The sequence below is a fragment of the Balaenoptera borealis genome (assembly GCF_965194805.1).
Source record: "Balaenoptera borealis genome assembly, chromosome: 17".
Classification (NCBI taxonomy): Eukaryota; Metazoa; Chordata; class Mammalia; order Artiodactyla; family Balaenopteridae; genus Balaenoptera; species Balaenoptera borealis.
This window is the reverse complement of record NC_138876.1, coordinates 58679536-58692438: the sequence shown is the minus strand read 5'-3', so window position 1 is coordinate 58692438 and position 12903 is coordinate 58679536.

Below are 12903 nucleotides of genomic sequence, written 5' to 3'. Positions count from 1 at the left end.
TAAAGTCTTGAATACATTTAGGAGATTTATCAAATTTTATTTTTTATGTCTATAAGTATTCTTTATTACTTAGTATCAATTCAATTAAAGCAGCATCCTATACTATAGTTAAAATATACCTATTCTGTTAAATTCCGGCTTGGCATAAATTTTAAAGTATATTCTTAATAGAAATTTTTAACAGAAAAAAGGACATGGAACAACATTAAAAGTATTCAGGACAATAATTTCACCCCTAAAGACACTAGAGGAGAAAGTTAGCTTGAGTGACCAAAGATTTTAGAAGTTCTAATTAAAAAAAAAAAAAAAAAGTAAATTTGGACTGTGGAAAATTGCTAAAATAAATTCTTGAATATAGTTTGTATGTAGGAAATGAAATGATGATTCTAGGAGATCATGGTATTTTAATAACAAATCTTAGTTTTTAATGAGCAGAACAGAACATGCTAAAACACAGTGACTTCATATTTTTTTAAGTCATTTCTCAAAATCTTTCACAATATCTGTGTTGATAAAATTTTTTCAATTGCGTATGTAGTACTACAGTTAGCAAGTTTCATTTCTGCTTACACAATAACATGGATTAGTGGTTTGATGAAAGCTAGCAGGAACACTTTGTTCTGTTCTGAATGAGGATACCGAAGGCATGTTATCCAACGTACTGATTCGCAAAGTTTAGGATCAAAGCCAATATGTTTGAAAGGAAAGGTTGGACTAAAAACATCTTGATTGACTGCAACAATTGTAAAAGGGCAGACTTATCGGGCTACTGAGATAGGAAACTCATTACCGTTGCTACCTTTCCCTTGGGTTTGCTAGGATCAGAATCCAGAACTAATTAAGCACCTATTCTTATACAATATGCAGCTCTGGGGAAAAATAAAAAGACAATAATCATAATCCAGAAAGGACTAATTCTAAGGGTAAATGATAAATAGGATTTTGTTATCATTGTTTTCTTCAAATGAATAAAAGTATAAAATTTTAGAGTCGGAAATAAACCCCATGGAAATAACATAATTTAACTTTCCTCTTCAGATACAAAAACTTCCTATAACATTCTACGTTGTGGCTATCAGCCTTCTCTTGAATTTATTCCTGGCTATATCTCTGTACTTAAAACAATGTCTGGATCAGCTCGGTGCTTTGTGACCACCTAGAGGGGTGGGATAGGGAGGGTGGGAGGGAGATGCAAGAGGGAGGAGATATGGGGATATATGTATATGTATATGTATAGCTGATTCACTTTGTTATAAAGCAGAAACTAACACACCATTGTAAAGCAATTATACTCCAAAAAAGATGTTAAAAAAAAAAACAAAAAAAACAATGCCTGGAACATAGTCACTCAGAAAATACTTGCTGGTTGACTGAATGATTTTAAGGAAGGGAAACGCACTCCTTTCTTAGGCATTGCATTTTGTTTCTAGAGGATACCAATTGCTGGAATGGTCTTCCTTACACTGAGTCAAACTCATTTTTCTATAACTCCCTGTTTATTAGATATAATTATGTTTTCCTGATATGGACATAATAAATCTAGTTGTCTTCCAAATATTTTAAGACAGTTAACGTTTCCCCCTGAAGTAATTTTTTTTTTTAGGAAGAAGGTAACTAATTGTTGAACCTTCTTTAACATGGCTTCCTATCCCTTGATCATTTTCATCATCTCCTCTGAATATGCCTCAAATTTTCCAAGATTTTCTGAAAATGTAGTGTCCCAAATTAAACATATATCCAGATGGAAGTTGATCTGAAAACCATACCACATGACTGTAAGATTAGATTAGTTGTCTGAAAGAAAGCTATGTAAGTAGCAATTATTTCAGTACAGGCTGAAATCAGTTAAAACCTTTAAATGTTTTCTCAAACTACAGGGATGTCCTAGCTGACATCTGGGTTAAACATGTTAACTTTTTTTTCAAAGTAAGATTATATTTTCCATTTTGTTTTCTACAGGAATCATTTCTAGAAGCAAAATTTTCTGTTTTGTTTTCTTTTATTATTCAAAGGATAAAATAAGACATTTGTTATAAGAAAAATGGTTGGGGAATTCCCTGGAGGTCCAGTGGTTAGGACTTGGTGCTTTCACTGCCATGGCCCCGGGTTCAATCCCTGGTCAGGGAAGACCCTGCAAGCCGTGTGACATGGCCAGTAAATAAATAAATAAATAAAAACCTTCTTCCCTTATATATAACTGATTCACTTTCTGTACACCTGAAACTAACACAACATTGTAGATCAACTACACTCCAATAAACATTTTTAAGAAAATAAAAATAAAACAAGTTTCAGACAATTGCAAAAAAAAAAAACCTCTTCCTTATTCTTAAAAAAAAACAAAAAAATAGAAAAATGATTGATTCTAAAATCATTTAAATTTGGTTTTAAAATCTCATACAGACCTAATCAGATAAACATTCCTTGTTCTCTGCTTTCAGTCCTGAGGCCTGACAGCTGACACCCTGGTACCCAAGCGTAGGATCTGCATGGGCAGGAGGCCTGTGGAGGAGCCAGGTCAGCACAGGACACTCAGCGAGGGGCGTATGAGAAGCCAGGTGGGCGAGAGGCCACCGGAGCACACAGCACACGGTTGCCCAAGCTCCCCTCTAGGCCAAATGGGCATGAGCATTGCGTGAACAGCACTATTGGCAAATAGAGAAGTGATTTCTGTGGCAGGCCCCTGCTCCTCTGCCCCGTGCTCTGAAAGGAGGGAGCATGTCAGAATTCTCCCCCAGAAAGAAGAAACAGCCATAAGGGCATATAAGGGCACACCCTTCCCAGCCCTCCTCACACAGTGGGAATGGAGGGAATATGTGTGAGAGGTGAGACTCTCCCGCAAATACCGAGAGGGTACATGGCGACTAGAATAAGAGTGCTGCCGATTCATCCTTCAGTAACTTGGATTTTGAGCCACTTGCTGCTCTAGGACGGGTAACAGTGGGAGTTGGGAAGACCGGGTCCCCACTCCCTGGAGGTCCCCTCCTTCACTCTCTCTGCAGCACAGGGAGCCTGGGCCTGCTGCCCACACCACCTTCCAGCCTGCACTATGCTCCCAACCAAGGCAATCATGGTCATGGCCGACCAGGACTCAGCCAGCTGCCCTCGGGGATCACACGGCCAAGGTACTTTTGGCATTTAAGTGGATAGAGGCTGAGTGAGTACTTCCAGGGGAAGGCAGAGGAGTAGGATCTTTGGTGGTAGGGAGAGCCTCCCTTATGTCCTTACAATTTTGCTCTGGCTCCAAACTTGTGTGCTCTCCTCAGCAATACACAGACTTGGCTGAAGCCGACCCTTTCTCTTTAGAAGGCAGGTTGGCAATCATACTTTGTTCCTGGAGCATTTCCCCTGGGAGTCTCACCCCCATCCAACCCCCATTCTAAGCAGCTTATCAAAGTATTCCTCTCGACACTTAACAATTCTCTCCCTGGAAGGAATTCCAGTGACGAAATTTCTTCCATCCTATAACATTCCCAGTGATGCTTTATTCCTCCTGTAGAGTGGTGTCTTGGGAACTGTACTGATCCAAATATGGGATCAGCAAAGAGCAGACCTCATGTTCGTTTCTTTTCGTTTATGGGTCTAGGACCCACTTCCTTTTCCTTGGCCAGGATGATAAAAGGTCTGGTTCAAATGGGATCAACAGTCATGTGGTGAAAAGGAGTTCTTTCCTCACCTGCCTTGCCAGGTAGCTTCTCTCTCTTTCCATCTGGCTTGCTTTCTACAACTATAATAAAGTTGCCATGGGGGATCCTTGACCTACCCTTTCCTGAAACCTCCAAAAGATAGGTTTTGCCTGGTAATATAGACTATACTCTTTGTAGAAAATTCAGCATCTGAACCTCTGTTCCTGAGAGCTGAAGAAAGGCTGGGTGAGTATTGTAACACTACTGCTACCTATCCTGGGGAGAGGTTCATGCCACTGGGTACTCTAAAGGGTTATAATTTGTCTGCAACATGAGGTGAGAAACCTCTATGGTCTGGTTCAGGAGGAAGCAATTTAATTTCTGAACTACTGAACCATAATTTACAAGCAGCAAGGACTCCTCGGTAGTACAAACAATTCTTTGTTGGAATGTAACCTTCAGACGTCACTATAAGGAAAAATGATAGGCTCTGTTTATATGTTTGCTCTTTCTTTACCTCCATCCTCATCCCCAGCCAGGTCACAACCTTTTTTCCTTGAATTCACTTTGAGAAAAAAATCATAAAAGGTATTTTCCCAACAAAATCTTTTCTCACCACACCCTCAGCTGTATTTATCTACAGCTGTAGTAATGGTCTCCTGGTACAATGACACAAAAACTTACAATAAAGAACACCAACTGAAAGGAAGGAAGATATAACTAATTTGGCATACTTATCCCACTGTCTTCTCCTGTTCTTTATCTCTCTCATACTTTACTTGTGTTGACATGACAGGATTTGGAGAGACCTACATCCCTCCAAACTTATGAGAAGATGCTGGAATAAAGTCCCACACTAACAAACTGAAAAAAAAAATTAAATGCACACCATCTTTCAATCAAAGTCAAGGAATTCCTGTCTTTATTTTATTTGCCTCCGAAAAGTTGTTTTACATCCTAGGTACTAGGTAGGCCATCCCTCTGTCAGCCAAACAAAAGATATCTTGGCTTGTGTTCAGACAAAGGGACGCACCTTTACAAATCAAAACCATCAGCTATACCTGCATGATGCTGCAGATTTCTTCTGTTCTGTCTTCCATTTCCTCTGTGTTCCTTAAGAACTCTACAGCGGACCCTGGGTCAGGTTTTATTAAGGTCATTATCTCTTTTAATCGTCTCAACATTTTTCAGAAACACAAACTTTGAGAGACTAGGTGACTTCCCCCAGAACACATAAGCTAGTAGGTGGCAGAGCTAGGACAAGAACATGGTGACATTAAAGCCCATCCTCTTAATTTTATGTTGTGCCACTTCCACTCAATAAGTGAGGAAAGCAACTGTAATCCTCCTTGATGAACTAACCCTCGTTTGCAATGCCTTCAGGGTGTTACTGTGACCTGGAAGAGCCAAGTTGCTGCAGACAGTCCTGGCCACCCTTCCCAGCACAAAAGTCCTCTCATTTCACTTCATGAGTAGATCGTATGTCTTTTTAAAGAAACTTTCATTATCATTCCCCAGCTCCTTGAAGCAATGAAGTTTGATGGAGATTTGGCAGAATTTTCTTTTTCTTTTTAGTCTCAGTCTACCTTAGTGGCTGTGAGATCTTAAGCAAAACATAATTGTTCTCAGTTCCAAATCTCTAAAATGGAGTAATCATCTCCCACACTTCCTGATAGAATCACACGATGATAGTGTATATGAATGTATTTCACAAATAGGAAAAAATTCTGTGACATACCAGTCCAGGCTTAAGTTCCAAAAATTAGGTCAATGTGTTAGTTACCACACACCCAATGGCAAAAAAAAAGTGAAACTGCATTAACTATTTTTTCCCTTTGCTAATATTGTAGCTAAGATTCTAAAATGCATTGGTGTTTAAACTGTTGATTTAACAAAAGAGGCTTTTGGTTGAAACCAAGATGGTGGTCAGACAGGTTTTAGCCATTGTGGTTTGTTGTGTGGTTCTGGAGTGTAGGCAGATTAAACACTGATGAGGTCAAATGGAGATGCACAGCGTTGAACCCTGGGGCCCCAAGAGCTGACGTCTAGAAGAAGAAATAGTTTGATTCTGCAGTGTTCTGAAGACAGCAGGTGACTTAGCAATTCTGCCTTCATTTCTTCTTTGGTGTGGACTCAGCGCTAAAAGGGAGAAAAGCTCTGCCTTCTTTAATCTATGTCTCCATCAGAGTAAGGAGACCAACCCAGACACCGCAGACACAGGGAAGTGCTAACTTCAAGACTGAGTAAGCAGTGCCAAGTTAGGACAGCCCACTCAGAAGGCCCAAATTACTCCAAGGAGTTTTAGAATGAAATATGTTTCTTTAAGTGATGATTAAAGAAGAAAAAAAAAAGACATTCTTAGTCACTGAAAAATTCCCTCTGAGTGATAATTAGCATTTTCTTTACAGTTACAAAGCTCTTTCAAATATCTTCTTATGTGAGAGAGGATATTTCTTTTTTATAGATGAACAAAACTAAATTTCAGAAAGACTAAGTTACTTAGGTAGTAAATGGCAGAGGCCAAACTTGAACCCAAACCTTCTTTTACAGAGCATCGTAAGTGTTTTTCCACACTCCAGTCTTTTAAAAAAATCATCAGCAAGATGCTGGGGTCACTTAAAGCCATGGCTTTGCATTCAGTGAAACCACTAACAAACACGAGGCAACATGGTTAATTTTCAGAAGCCGTTCATTCCAGATTTTACAGGATAAACCCAATCTGAAAGTTTATTTCCTGTTTTCCTCCAACAATTATTGAACCTTCACGACACACTTCTAAAAATCTGTTCACTGTTACTGATTTGTAAAAAATTCTCTATGACTCTAACATCGTCTTTTTTTTTAAATTAATTTTATTGGAGTATAGTTGATTTACAATGTTGTGTTAGTTTCAGGTGTACAGCAAAATGAATCAGTTATACATATGCATCATCTTTTAAATGCCCAAACTTACCTGTGTATGTGCTGTCTCTTGACCCAGAACATAAGATTTTTAAGGACAGGGCCATTTTTGGTGGGGCTGTGAGGGGAGTGGGCTGGGGAGTGGGAAGGGTGGGAGGTGGAGGATATTGGCTTGAGGTCTAGTCTGGTTTGCTCAGGTGTCCAGAAGAGGGCACTCGAATCTATATAGGAAGTTCATAATCTCAGATGTACCTAAATTTTTTTTGCTAATAATTCAAATTGTACCATGTTTTATACTTGAATATGCTTAAGATGATATTTGTATATGGAATCTAAAAAAAATGGTACAAATGGACTTATTTACAGAACAGAAATAGAGTCACAGATGTAGAAAACAAACTTATGGTTACCAAGGGGGAAAGGGGGAGGAGGGATAAATGGGGAGATTGGGATTGACATATACACACTACTATATATAAAATAAATAAGTAATAAAAACCTGTTGTATAGCACAGGGAACACTACTCAATACTCTGCAATGACCTATATGGGAAAATAATTTTAAAGAGTGGATATATGTATATGTATAACTGATTCACTTTTCTGCACACCTGAAACTAACACAACATTGTAAATCAACTATACTCCAACAAAAAATTTTTTAAAAAAACATATTTATAAAACATTAGGTGACCCTATTTACATCTTAGAATTATCTACACTAGATAAACTGTGTCTGACAAGAGGTTAAAAAAATTCCAAAATTCCCATGTCAAACAAACAGGAAAAAGAGCAGGGAATGTTTGATAAGGAATGATAGACAAACTGGCCAATTGGGCCTGGATCCAGAAATCTGCACATAACCTAAAAGGAGATGAATCAACCGGGAACTGTTTGATATTAATGAGGAGAGAATCAAGAGCATGAACTTCCTGCCAAGTCAAACAGGTGGGGCCACTGCAGTTACTGTCTCCTGATCACACACAAGTTCAGACATGAACCTGCACTTCCAGGGGCTCCCTGGGGGCAACTGCAGACCTGGTTATCTGATCTGATCCAAACCCAGCATCTACCTGAGAAAACCTTTCAACACACCTGTTGTTTCCTTCATAGAAGACACCTGAAGAGTCCTAAGTATAAAACCTTCAGCCCATAGACCAAGAGGTGGGTGAAAACAAAGACAGCCACTCCCTGCTTTGTAAATTAATACTCCCCACCCCCCCATAAGTTGGTAGGCAACTGCCTGTTGGCTAAGACTTGGGTGCTCAATTTGATTAGTGCCAAGTGGGTTCAACTTAACTTTATTTTTAAATAATATTTTAATTTCACTCTCCCAGGCTGTGCAGAGGGAGAATAAAAGAGGCAAATGCCAACAAAAAAAGAACATAGTTTAACAGAGTCAAGCAAATCACATATCCAGAATAATAAAACAAGCGACTCAATTATAAAGTAGACAAAAAACATAGACATTGCACCAAGAAGGGTGAATAAGCACATGAAAAGGTGTTCAGCCATTAGGGAAATGCAAATTAAAACACAGTGAGATACCACTACACACCTGTTATAATGGCTAAAATTTAAAAGACTGACCAGGGAATTCCCTGGTGGTCCAGTGGTTAAGACTCAGTGTTTTCACTGCCTGGGCCCAGATTCGATCCCTGGTTGGGGAACTAAGATCCTGTATGCCATCAGGTGTGGCCAAATTAAAAAAAGAAAAAGAAAAAAAAGACTGACCATTCTGAGTATAGGAAAGGATGTAAAACAATTGAACCTCTTAAGCATGCTGATAGAGATGCAAAATGGTACAGCCACTCCAGAAAACAGTTTGATTGTTTCTTTATATATATACATATATATATATATATATATATATATATATCTTCCATGTAATCCAGCCATTCCACTCCCAAATATTTTCAAGAGAAATAAAAGAACATGTCCATACAAATATCTAGTATTTGTAAATTGGAAACAACCCTAATGACCATCAATTCAATGAATGAACAAACTGTGATATATCCACACAATGAACTACAATTCAGCAATAAAAAAAAGGAGTGAATTATTCATACACTTTGTGACACAGATGAATCAGAGTGTAATTAAGCTTAGTGAAATAAGGCAGACAAAAGAGTATACATACCATGACTACACTGATATAACATTCTAAGAAATAAAAATGAATTTGTTATGACACAAAATAGATCAGAGGTTGCCTGGGTGGGCGGGGAGGAAGAAGGGAGGGAGGGAGGAATAACAAAGGGCCATGAGGAAACTTTTGGGAATGATGCACAGGTGCATTCTCTTGACTGTAGTGATGGTTCCATGAGGGTATACATAAGTCAACTTATCAAACTGTATACTTTAAATATTTGCACTTTTTTGAATGTCAATTAAACCTCAATAAAGCTGTTAAAAAATACAATGGACACTGAAATGTTTGCTTCTTTCTTTACTAATTTTGTTTAATAAGCATACATATGTATGTATTAATTTTGTATAACATACATACAGATAGAAAAAATAATACTGAGGGCCTCCTAGTAAAAAATAACAAAACTTTTCAGACAAACATCTCTTCAGTCCCACTTCCTTGTGTAAACTCTTTTTAATATCTCTAATTTGTTTTACTGTTATGATTTTTTATTATGATTCTTAAGAATATTCTGATGTATTCCTTATACGGGACACCTACACCTGGTAGTACATATGTTCTTGTTTTATTGAAATATACTTGATTTACAATGTTATATTAGTTTCAAGTGTACAACTTAGTGATTCAGTATTTTTATAGTGTGACCATCTCACACTTTCATTCCTTTAACTTCAGTCCCCCCTGTATCCTCAAATGATGGCACAAAGGTCAGCTTTCTGGCCATAGAGAGGATTCTGTTGGCACCTGCTGACTTCATCCTTGTTGGAATTGCCATAGCCACACAACTGCTCAGTCCCAGCAACTGCTGTCTTAAAGTTACAGAAATATTCTTCTCTGGATTGGTAAACACCAAGGGTTGTCAACAACAGAACTATTGACATTGGGACTGGATAATTCTTTATTGAGGGGGCAGCTGTGCTGTGCAGCCTGGAGAAAGAAGGAAATCCTGTCATTTGTGACAACATGGACTTGTGCCCAGCGTGCATTATGCTAAGTGAAATAAATCAGACAGCGAAAAAAACAAATATTGTATGGTCTCACTTACATGTGGACTCTAAAATAGTTAAACTCCTAGAAACAGAGAAAAGAATGGTGGTTACCAGGAGCTGGAGAACTGGGGAGATATTGGTTAAAGGGCACAAACTTCCAGTTAAGATAAGAATAAGTCCTGGAGATCTAATGCACTATAATGATTATAGTCAACAATAGTGTATTATATATCTCGGAGTTGCTAAGAGACTAGATCTCAAACGTTCTCACCACAAAAAAGAAATAATAATTATGTGATGTGATAGAGGCATTAACTAACACAACAGTGGTAATCTTATTGCAATATACATGTGTATCAAATCAACACGTTGTAAAAAAAGAAAGAAAATTCAAAAAATACAACAAAAAACAAATCAACACGTTGCACATCTTTAACATAATGTTATATGTCAATTATATCTTAATTTTTTTAAAGGAAAGAAAAAGAAGAAGAAAAGTTTCCATACCCTGAAAAAACTATTTTTTTTTTAAAGAAATATACCTAAGCCTAGCTTTACTGTCCCAAATTCCCAGTGATACTCAAGTTAGGTCCTAATTCTCAGAATTAATAAATAAATTAATAATAAATAATAATTATTAATTAATTAATTAAAATTTCAGGTTCTAATTACAAATATGCTTAATTTTTTAGAGAAAAAATTTAAGAACCTGAATTTGGTGCTACTATATTAGTTCAATTTATTAATGCTTGAAATTGAAATCTAGTTTACTTTTTTTTTAATTCATAGTTATTCCTGAGCATTAACTAATATGGATGAATTTTGACTCTAAAACTTAAAATTTTTGCTCTGAATATGTTATCAACAAAATGAGTCCATTAAATAAACCTGTTCCTTTGATTCAAAAGGGCAATGGTCTACTCAAGGACTGGTTTGTTATTTTCTATATAGAGCAGACACACATGTAATATTGGCTAAAATGCAGGCTTATCACAACAAAGATAAGAAGGACCAGAATCTGGTCTTCCTTCGTTGTCTTTTAGGATGCTTTCCATGGAAAAAGCACATACTTCCCCAATGAGAATCAAGATACTGGTCCCAATCTAGTCCCTTGGAGGTTTCCATTGTCCAAACAAAGCAAGGTTCTGTCAACTCCTTTCAGCCACACACTGGGCCCAAGTCCAGCCGATGACACCTACCCTGCCCATTTGGCTATTCGCAGCAGGCCTTTCTGCCTACATTTCTGAGTTTGGGTTGAAAAAGAAGCTGTAGTGAGGCAAAGGGCTTTAGTCAAATACATAGCAAAATAGTTTACAGAGGTATCAAACTCTATCTTATTCTTTCTACTGTGTAAGACTCAGGACAGAGTGAGAAATTTTTTCTCTCTTCCTTAACTTTTTGTCCAAGCAGTTTCATCTTGGAAGCTTCTGTCATTGGGAAGAAATAAGAGGTCTTTTTTAAAATGAATTATAGTTGACTTACAATATTGTATTAGTTGCAGGTGTACAACACAGTGAAACACAGCGAAGGAAACTGTCAACGAAACCAAAAGGCAACCTACTGAATGGGAGAATATATTTGCAAGAACACTTTGTCTTAACTGCATGGCCTGAAAGCAAACCTCTAAAACCAGGGCAAGAGGAGGTTGACGGGCTGAGACAGATTGAGAAGGGGCTGGTATTCAAGAGTAGAAGAAGTCCACAGTCTCCTGCTGAGTAGGTTCACTGAGCTCTAGTGGAGGCACCCACAAGGTGAAGGCAGGGTAGCAGGCTCGGAGGAGAGCCGGCTCTGAAGGGCTCTTACAGCTCCACTCAACCTGGAGGGGCTGCAGCTGCCCACCTGCAGGACTTGAGCAAGGAGGACTTCAACTATGGTCCAAAATTTCTATTCCCTACTGTCCTTAACCGTGGAAACACCCCCTTCTTGACCCTCAGGAAATGGAAGGAATTCCCCCAATCCTGACTGAGATTGGGGAGATAAAGCTCACAACCAGATTTGATTTGATTTTGAACAAATAAGGAAATGTGACATTTCTTAGATCCAAGAGTTACGCAGCAGATCCACTGTCACTACACATGCCCACCTTTACGTGCCCCAGCTGCTCAGAGGTTTCAGCCAGATGCCTCCAGAGGAGACCCTTAAAAAAACATATCTCTTAGCAAAGGTTACTGCTTAAAATGGGCGGCTTTTAATCAGTGACTTGTACATTCAGTGATAGCATTTGAGCAAGTTTTATCAGCAAGCAATATTTTCAGTTATAAGGTTTCAAAAATCACATAAGAGTGGATTTAAACTTGCTGAATGTGAAGATTGAACCTCAAGTCACTGTAGCTTTAGTAATTGCTTATTGTATTAGTTTAGATGCTAGCACTGCATGTGCTGTGCATATTCTGATTTTATTAAAATAAAAAGTTGAACTGCACAGTTTCAAAAAAAAAAAAAGCTGTGTGAGCTTTTATATTAAATGGTATTATACATTTATTATTTGTTTATAGGATAAGTAGAATGGGACTCATGAGATTTCAACTTTGCAAATCCCACTTCACATTAGATAGACACTGGGTCCTAAGAGAGTTGAGAGCTGTTTAACTATAAGAACCGAAGTGGAGGGCTGCTTTGGAATATTCCATACATCCCACAGGAAGACATGATCTGATATAAGTCTCAAGGGGAGAATCAGCTCTGACATTATCAGTGGTATAAGGCCGGGCTGATGAGCAAGCCCACTGACATGTCTGGAGACCCAATGCAAACAGCAGGTAAGAGGCCTGATTTAAGCTTGAGCCTGTAGACAGTAGGAGGGAGAAATGATTCAAGTGTGGTCTTTAAGGAGACATTTTCCCTTTAGAATTGGCTTCTGCAATATACTGAATTTCTGAATGTTAATTTGAAACATCAGAGTATGTGCGTAGATTTTCCAAATGCCTGAGATAATTCAATTCTACAAACACTTATTAGATATCTACTGTGTATAATGCTCTGTGCTAGGGCACCTGGGAGATGCATAAAGGTGAAGAGGATAGTCCCATGTCTTCTTCAGGAACTCACAAGTTAGTGGGAGAGATGGACACAAACATAAATCAGTCTAATACAAGAAACAATATATCATATATTAAAAGAAAGTAATGCTACTAGCTTACACTTATTGAGAGCTTTCTATGAACCCAGCACTAATTTACTACAACATTTTAAGGTATATACTATTATTATACCCACTTTACAAGTGAAGGAA